Raw genomic sequence first — 10,515 nt, forward strand, 5'->3', positions numbered from 1 at the left:
TTTCAAAACTTACTAAAAAGCTACAGTAATCAAAATAGTATGTTACTAGCATAAAGATAGCCATATAGATCAATAGAATAGAATTCAGAGTCCAGAGATAAACTCATACATCTATGGTCAATTCATTTTCAACAAGGGTGCCAAGAACATTCAATGAGGAGAAGGTATATTCTCTCCAACAAATGGTGCTGAGACAACTGAATATATACATGCAAAGGAAATTTGGACCCCTGCCTCATACTGTATGCAAAAATTAACTCAAAATGGATCAAAGACATAAATATAAGTACTAAAGCTACAAAATTATCAGAAGAAACCCTAGGGATAAATCTTCATGACTTTAAACTTGGCAATAAATTATTTGATATGACACCAAAAGCATGAGTGACAAAAGAAAAAAATAGGTAAATTGGACTTCTTGAAAATTTTAAACTTTTCTGAATCAAAGCACACTATCAAGAAAGTGAAAATGCACTTGGAGAAGATGTTTGTAAATCATATATCTGATAAAGGACTTTTATCTAGAATGTATAAAGAATGTTTACAATTCAATAATAAAAAGACAAGTAACTCAATTAAAATAGGCAAAGGATCAGAAAGACATTCCTCCAAAGAAAATAAACAAATTGCACATATATACAATGGAATATTACTCAGCCATAAAAAGAAACGAAATTGAGCTATTTGTAATGAGGTGGATAGACCTAGAGTCTGTCATACAGAGTGAAGTAAGTCAGAAAGAAAGACAAATACCGTATTCTAACACATATATATGGAATTTAAGAAAAAAATAATGTCATGAAGAACCTAGGGGTAAGACAGGAATAAAGGCACAGACCTACTGGAGAACAGACTTGAGGATATGGGCGGGGGAGGGTGAGCTGTGACAAAGCGCAAGAGAGGCATGGACATATATACACTACCAAACGTAAGGTAGATAGCTAGTGGGAAGCAGCCACATAGCACAGGGATATCAGCTCGGTGCTTTGTGACCGCCTGGGGGGGTGGGATAGGGAGGGTGGGAGGGAGGGAGATGCAAGAGGGAAGAGATATGGGAACATATGTATATGTATAACTGATTTACTTTGTTATAAAGCAGAAACTAACACACCATTGTAAAGCAATTATACCCCAGTAAAGATGTTAAAAGAAAAGAAAATAAACAAATGGCTAATAAGTGCATGAAAGATGCTCAACATCATTAGTCATGAAGGAAATGCTAATTAAAACCAAAATGAGATACTACTTCATACCCATTAGAATAGCTATAATCAAAAAGACCGATAATAACAAGTGTTGGTGAAGATGCTGAGAAAGTGGAAACCTCATACATTCCTGGTAGGAATGTAAATTGGTGTAACTACTTTGGAAAATATTCTGGAAATTCTTCAAAATGTTAAATATAGAATTACCATTTGGTCCAGCAAATCCACTCCTAGGTATATACTCCTAAAAGTTGAAAACATATGTCAATACAAAAACTGTATACAAATGTTAATATCAGCATTATTATAATAGCACAATACGGAAAGAATATGAATGTTCATCAACTGATGAATGGATAAACAAAATGTGTTATATTTATACAGTGGAATATTATTTGGCCTTTAAAATGACTTAAGTAGTGATTCATGCTACAATATAGATGAACCTTGAAAGCACTATGGTTGTGAAAGAAGCCAGACATGAAAGGTCACGTATTGTATGATTCCACTTATATGAAATGTCTAGTATAAGTAAATCTATAGAGACAGAAAGTAGATTTGAATTTACCTAGTGCTAGGGTGGAGATGCAGGCCTGGGGGTAGGTGATGGTGATAATTAAAGAGTGAAGGGTTTCTTTCTTTTTACTTGCATCATTTTATTTAATTTTCACAAATACCAAATTAGAAGGTATTATTATTCACATTCTGCAGTTGAGTGTTCAAAATACTGAAGATTAAATAACTTGCCCAAAGTTACACAGATAGTATTAAATCAGGACTGGGATTGCCTCAGGTCAGTGTTTCTTTTTGGGTTGATGGAAATGTTCCAAAATGGATTGTGGTGTTGGTTGTACAACCCTGCGAACATACTAAAGCCATTGAATTAGACACTATTTTTTTTGATAGGTAGGAAGTAGATTTATTAATATCCTTTGTAAAGAGGTTGCAGGCCAAATGGGGCGTGAGAGGAAAGTATTCAAGAGTGAGCCATAGTAAAGTGAAAGCAGAGATACACATTCCATAGGCAGAATGCAGTCCGTTTCAGAAGGTGAGAGCCGAATTAGATACTTCAAATGAGTGAATTATATGCTATGTAAATTATATCTTAGTAAGTCTGTCACCAAAAACCCCCAAAGTTTATGCTTAATAAGTGATACTATATTTATTCTTCCAATGCAAAAAAATCAGAAGATCTGGATATGCCAGTAATTTTTAAAAGCTCCCCAGTTGATTCTAATATGTAGCCATGGCTGAGAAGCTCTTCACTAAGGGAATGAATGACCATATTCCATGTAAACTCTGATTAAATGAATCAGTGAATGGATGTATGATGGAGGTCAGCATTGCTTCTGTTGCCTGGAATGCAGCCATACTATGTGGGGTAGAGGAAGCCGGGGACGTCAGTTTTATCCAAAGGCCCAACTCTTTCTCAGGCCCCAGCATGATGTGCAGGGTGTGACCTTGCCAAGTTCTTCCACTACATACCTACCCACACCCAGACTCGCAGGACTGTGCTAAAGAGAGAATACACATGTCTGGAGATTAGAGCTCCTTTCAAAGAAGGAGCTCTGTCAACACAAACACGATATTATTGCATTTTTCTAAAGCTGTATGAATTTCCACATACCATCTGCTTGTTATATTTACAAGTTTCTGCCTGAAGTAGGTTTGCATTTATGCTGACAGAATTTGAAGGCAAAATTGTGATATTGTTCCTCAGAATTATTATTGTACTGTCTTACTAGTGGTGATTTTTTTTTATTATTATGAGTTTTACTTTTCTCCCAGGGAGGCCTACATGAGTGAATCTAATGCATATAAACGGGGGCACTTAGATGCCATCCTTAGCACAACGTGGTCAGACTGTCAAAGTTAATGAGCTAATGTAGTGCTAATCAGTCCAGCTTACAACATAATTTAATAGATATAATTGAAATATTGAACAGAACCATTTCTTTTGTTAGCCATGCTTGGTAACAGCAAAGCTATTGGAACAGGTACATAGAACTTTTTACCCAGAGATCTCTAAGCATGCATCACTTCTATTGATCGGTTACAATTCAGTTACAGTTTGCAGCACACAATTTTTTTAAAAAAATCATAGAATAGTTGTGCTTCATACAATCACATGTAGAGCCAAGATACCTCGGAGCTTTCCTGACCCTGGGTTCGGTATGACCCTTTCGGAAGGGAGTGAAAGATATTTATAGCATCCCGTACCCCAGGCAGGGGCCCCACAGATAGCACTTCTACCCTCCAAATGCCAGGCAGGATCCCCAGTGCTGCACAGAGCCTGGCATGATCTGAAATCCTCCTTTCTCCAGGTCACTCTTCGCTCTTTTTGCTATGTTATTTCATTAGTGGTCATCCTTTACTTCATCTGTTCTTGAGCCCCTTTGCTCTGTTAGGCCTTCAATTCTAATACCCCCGAACTCATGGTTCCTGTTGATTTGTGTCAGTGCATCTTCTTATGATATTCATGGCACAATTTCCATCTGCTCAGGTTACAGCTGAGAACTGCAAGGTACAGAGATCTTATTTTACCAAAATTTTCATTTGTGTGCGCACGCACACAACCACACTCTTTCCTTTCCATTCTAACCTCTTAACCCTGTAGAGGAGTAGAGGAGTACACTAAGTTTGTAGAGGCAACATAGAAAAACTCTATCTAGCTAACCAAAAAACCTTCAAAATCCTGCCCAAAATGCTATATTTTTTTCTTATTTATAATGATATTATCAATATTATTATTTTGAAGTATAGTTGATTTACAGTGTTGTGTTAGTTTCAGGTGTACAACAAAGTGATTCAGTTTTTTTAATATATATATTCTTTTTCAGATTCTTTTTCATTATAGTTTATTATAAAATATTGAATATAGTTCCCCGTGCTATATAGTAGGTCCTTGTTGTTTATTTTATATATAGTAGTGTGTATCTGTTAATCCCAAACTCCTAATTTATCCCTCCCTCCACTCCCTTTCCCCTTTGGTAACCATAAGTTTGTTTTCTATGTCTGTGAGTCTGTTTCTGTTTTGTAAATAAGTTTTTTAGATTCCACATATAAGTGACATCATATGATATAGTGTCCAATACTATGGACAATGCAACTGCCAAAATTAAGAAGGAAGCAAACTAAGAACAGTGGTGGAATACACAGTGATGCATAGTAGGTGTTCAATAAATATTTACCTAACGGATTTTTATTCGTTTCACACAAAGCTCTAACAGTAATTTCATACAACTTTGGAGATAGAAAACAAAACAAAACTTAAGCAACAGGCTTTCTCTCAATAGCGTGTTTTATTTGGATGTACAGAGAAAAAGGCAGGAAGACAAATGGGCACATTTCCCAGTCATCTAAAAGGTTTATTTTGGACAGTGTTTCTTACACTGTAGCATGCATCAGAATTGCCTGGAGGGCTTGTTAAAACAGATTGCCAAGTGCCACCCTCAGAGTTTCTACGAGATCTGGGGTGGTGCATTTCTAACAACTTCCCAGGTGATGCTGGTGCTGTGGGTTAAAGGGTGACTAACCATCCTACCTTGCCTGAGATTGAGGAGTTTTACAGAACTTTGGACTTTTAATGCTTAAAACTGGGACAATGCTGGGAAAACCAGATGATAGGTCATCTTACTGGTCTAGGATGAGACTTTGAGAACCATATGTCTTGAAGGTTGTATGGTAACTAGCAAGGCGCCTTACATGTTCAGACAATACCAGTATTCCATACTACCTCAACTCTAGATAGCCAAACTCAGTGATTGAGCCAATTCATAGAGGAGGCGCTTATACATGGAAATTCAGCATAAGTGGTCTGGTGTGCTCTCCTGACCTGGATTCTAAGCCCTCTGCCCTCCCCCACCCCTCCCCCACCCAAGTCCCTGGACTAGAAGGGACCTCTAGTTCAGCTCTTCCCTGTTCAGGCGGAATCTGCTTTGAAGCAGGGAGCATAGATCTACTGTGGGAGGCACTGTGTATAGAGCAAACTCCTGGGTCAGACAGGTCTATGTTTGAATCTGCCACTTCTTAGCCATGCAGCCTTGCTTAAGGCACTCAACCTTCCTGAACTTCAGTTTCATGTAGAAAATGAGTATTAAAATATCTTTCTTACAGGCATTGTTATGAGAGCTGTTGTGAGGATTAAAGCAAAGGTATGAATTAAGTCATATGTATGGTGCCTAGCACATAGTAGGCACAAAATAAATGGAAACTATAATCTTAAAAATCCCAAGGTCTAAGGCCCATTATTGGATAGTTTATGAACTCAGCAAAAATGGAAAGTTTTCCCCTCCCCAAAGAGTTGTACAGTCACTGATATGAGGTACTTTGACTTCATTGTGTGGCTTAAAGAGCCCAATGAAAGAACAGAGATCGCAAAGAAATCAATTAGGTCACAGAAAAAAATTCAGAGAGAAATAAGTCTTCTGCCTAACTGGAGAATAAGCGGGGTTAATGAGTTAAGAATCATTTAAAACATTTTCAGTTAACAGACCTTCTCCCTACACCCACCTAGCCCCACCCTCAGCCACATTTTTAAGTAGGCAAAGTTTGTTTCCTCATCCTCACTGGCATCTGATATGTTCAAGTTACCCTCTGCTTGTCTAGGACCACCTTTCCCAGGCCTCAGTCTAACTGTATCTCTTACTACTGATAACTGGTGGCTATAGCCCAGAGATACTGCTATACATCGTACAGTGCATGGGGCAGCCCTCCAACAACAAAGGATTATCTGGCCCCAAATGTTAATAATCCCACAATTAAGAAACTTTGCTCTATGCCTTCACTTCTCAAATTGCTGGCAGAGGACAATGTGTTTTGTTTTGTTTTGCAGCCTCTGGGCAAACATCTTCCAAGAACAAGGTTGGGCCAAGATTTTGGGACCCTTTTAGAAGCATTGAAACAAACATGGATATACTATGGTCTGGAATGCAAAACATTTTAAGATACAACTCTTTGTAAAAATTTTATAAATACCAGTCACATAGTATTTTCATGAGGGTTAGAAGTATTATGGTAGGCAGGTAGTAATAATTTCTTTTATTATAGTAAAATATATGTAACATAAAAGTTACCATTTAACCATTTTAAAATTAATTAATTAATTATTTGGGGGGGCTGCGTTGGGGTTTCTTTGCTGCACGCAGGCTTTCTCTAGTTGTGGCGAGCAGGGGCTACTCTTTGTTGTGGTGTGTGGGCTTCTCACTGAGGTGGCTTCTCTTGTTGCGGAGCTTGGGCTCTAGGCACGCAGGCTTCAGTAGTTGCGGTGCACGGGCTCAGTAGTTGTGGCTCGCGGGCTCTAGAGCGCAGGCTCAGTAGTTGTGGTGCATGGGCTTAGTTGCTCCGCGGCATGTGGGATCTTCCCGGACCGGGGCTAGAACCTGTGTCCCCTGCATTGGCAGGCGGATTCTTAACCACTGTGCCACCAGGGAAGTCCCCATTTAACCATTTTTAAGTGTACAGTTCAGTGGCATTAAGTACACACTCATTGTTTTGCAACCCTCACCACCATCCATTTCCAGAATTTTTTCATCTTCCCTAACTGAAATTCTATACCCATTATACAATAACTCCTTATTCCTCCTGGTTCCCAGCCCTTGGCAACCACTGTTCTACTTTCTATCTAGACACCTAGATTTTGCCTATTCTAAGTATCTCATATTAGTGGAATCATACAATATTTGTCCTCTTGTGACTGGTTTGTCTCACTTATATCTTCAAAGTTCATTCGTGTGGTAGCATGTATCAGAATTTCCCCCCTTTTAAAGACTGAATAATATTCTTTTGTGTAAATATACCACATTTTTTAATTCATTCACCTATTGATGGGCATTTGGATTGTTTCCACCCTTTGGCTACTGTGAATAATTTTGGTATGAACATGTGTGTACGTATTATCTGTTTGAGTTCCTGTTTTTAATTCTCTTAGGTATATACCCAGAAGTAGAATTGCTGGATTATATAGTAATTCTATTTAATATTGTGAGGAACCACCATACTGGTTTCCACAGTAGCAGCCACATTTTACAGTCCCACCAATAGTGCACAAGGGCTTCAGTTTCTCCACATTCTTGCCAACACTTGCTATCTTCTATTTTGTTTTGTTTTTTGTTAGTCATCTAAGTGGGTATGAAGTAATAGTTCATTGTGGTTTTGACTTCCGATTCCCTAATGATTTGTTGATGTTGAGCACTTTTTCATGTGATTATTGGCCATCTGTATATTTTCTTTAGAGAAATGTCTATTCAAGTTATTTGCTTATTTTTAATTGGGTTGTTTGTGTTTTTTCATTGTTGAGTTGGAAAGGTACAAACCTTGAAGCAAAGACATTCAGGGTGTTCTCTGCCTTTTTGGCTCTGTCCCCCAAGCACTGGGGTGAACTAGCTCCCTCACCTCTGTTCTTTTCAGTGAAGGTCCAGTGAAGACCTTGGGGAATCTAGGCCCTAGGACCTTGCTCTCAGCTCTTGGTCATCTGGTGATAAATTTCACACTACTAATTTAAGCTAATAATGGGCTAATAAATGACCTTCCAGCCCATAATTACAATGTGTGGTTCCTGGAAAAGATGCCTTAACCCAAAGAAATGAGTTTCAGTCGGTGAAATTTCTGGTACCTGGGGGAAATTAACTTTGAGTAGGGCAACTTTCAGTTTTCTCTCCACACCATTTAGGCAGCCCTGCAATTCACTTATTTGATTTTCACACATTGCATGTCTTTTTTCCAACTCTTTGCACTTTGTATAATAGGAAAAAAGAACTAATAACCTCTGCATTTGGGTTGAAGAATGGTTGTGTTCATAAGAATGAGCTTGAGGATATGTTTTTACTTAATTTTCTTTGCTTAATTTTCTTTACCAACAGATTAAGAATTTGCTTACAATGTGATGCTCTGCTACTTTAAAAAAAATTGTTTGAATTCACACATGGCAACTGAGGAGGTTTGGACTGGAAGATTGTGTTTCCACAGCTCAGAAACTTATTCTCACCAAAATATGTTGGATTCTGTGCATGGGCAGTCAGTAGCCTCTATGCCTTTTTTTAGGGGTGGGAGTCTGCCTCATTTGCACACATGATGCATGTCTTTTTATGAGAGAATTAATCATAGCTAAGATTTCTATTGTGCTTACTATGTACTAGGTACTGTTGTAACCTCTCTCTCTCAGTCTCTCATATCAAATGGCTTGAAACCTATTTCCAGAGCTTTCATAAGCCTCTTTCTAGGGTCTGTTCTCCCAAAGGCAGACCATACCATTAGTGTGCATACATCTAGGCCCCAGGGTGACTTTGTGGGATGTGTGGGTGGATCTTTCACACTCAGACTAGAGTTTCCACTCATATAGTACATACCAGACAGGATGTGGAGCCAGGAGTGGGCAGAGAAGGGCGGTGGGCTGGCTTTCCCTGTGCTGCCAAATTTTTATGAAGAACTCTGAGGAGCCCAAGAATTCTGCAAACCTAGACTTCCAGGTTGTTATGAAGGTATATTTATCAAGGTAAGAAGATAGAACATATTTTATTTAAAGTTTGTTCAACTTATTTGGACACGTGGTATATATACCTCCATTTTTACATTTGTCCCAGTTCCCCACACATGTTAGGGAAAGGCTTCTTAAAGTCTATGGATACATAGGTGTAACCAGAAGGTTTGAAAAGGCTATCAGTGAGGTGGGGTGGCAGTGGTTGGTGGGGGGTGGAAGGGAAGGAGGACACATACCTAGCTGAGGCTAAATCGTCACTGTTCCTCAGAGCTACATCTGGAGAGCTCCAGTAAAATGAGTGGTTTAGTACATAGAGTCTTAAACCAGACTCTCTGGGTTTAAATTCTGGCTCTACAACTTGTTAGCTGTATAACCTTGGACAAGTTGCTTTCCCCCTGTTTCTCAGTTTTCTCATCTGTAAAATGGGGATGATATTTATCTATCTTACGTGGTACTAAAGTGCTTAAAGCAGTGTCTGGCAAATAGTATGTGCCATGTAAGTGTTAGCTCTTAAATTTATTTCCATCTTAGGCTAGCTGCATGTGGTATATAGATATCCTGAGGGAATTCTCAGCAAGAGCATCCCTATTCATCTGTCACTTTTCCCAGTTCCCAGGACAATATGAGCACCCTAGAAGATGATCAGAGTGGAAAGAGGTATTCCTGAAATGAGCATCTCTGTGGGATGGGAGGAGGTGAATTGGGCTAGGGTTTTTTTCTCATTCATGTTTGCCCTCACAGCACAGAAGGAAGGCCTGGCTGATGATCCTCTGGGCAAGTGTTTGCAGTGGGAGTCCCCCAGAGGGTAGTTGTATCTGCTTGGAAGGCTGGGTAGTCACTTGCCCTATCATAGGCTGAAGACTATGGAATGGACAGCAGTGACCCTCTATTTTTGACATCTCTTCTTAATGACCTATGTGCTTTGGAAATTAGCTTGTCAGAGGCTGTGGTAGTAGCCACATTCAAATAATGTATATTCAAATAATGTGCCATTTAGCTCACGAAGTAATTCCTGGGCATTAGTGACATCAGCTGGAGCAAACTTACAGGTTGAAGTGCTTCCTCCTAGGCACTTTATAGATCTCAGGTTGCAGAATCATGGATCAGACATCTGCATCAGTAAGAGATGGCTGGGAGGGATTTATGGACACCTGTTAACACCCCTGAGATTTTCTAGAAATATTCTGCAAAAGGTTGAACTTCCTGCATTCAAACAGGTAGGATCTGAGAGCTATTGTGATTTTGGTAAGAGTATTAATGTGGCCTCATTTGTATTCACTGATTGGCAAAGGCCAAGACATTTGGGCACCAGAAGGATTTTCAGCAGTGGAAAGACATGGTTAGATTTAGGACTTCAGACACTCTCTGATATTAGTGTAGAAATGGGATAGGAGCTTTGCAGAAGTAGCAGTTAAGAAGGGATTATGGTAGTGTTCTGGTGCTAAGTGATGAGGGATGACATTAAGGCAGTGAAAGAAGGGATGGAACGGAGGGGAGAGATTTGAAAAAATACTTCTGAGACAGACTCAGTAGGACATCATATTTATTTTGATACAGAATATAAAGGAGAAGGAGAGGTCAAAGATGACTCTCTAGGGTAGAGAGAGTTTTGTGAGTGAGAGAAGAGGTCAACCAAAGTCATTCCCATGGTGAGGTCAAGTAAGATAATAAGTAATAAATATCCACTGAACGGGGAAATTATGGAGCCATCAGGTCTTTGGTGCTTCATATCCAATGGTTCATTCACTCCTGGCTCATACTCTTCCTTTATGTTTACCTTGCATGCTCTTGGCCTCATAGAAGTACTACAACTTGAGCCTGCCTCCTTGCTCT

This window comes from Stenella coeruleoalba (genome assembly GCF_951394435.1).
Source record: "Stenella coeruleoalba genome assembly, chromosome: X".
Lineage (NCBI taxonomy): Eukaryota > Metazoa > Chordata > Mammalia > Artiodactyla > Delphinidae > Stenella > Stenella coeruleoalba.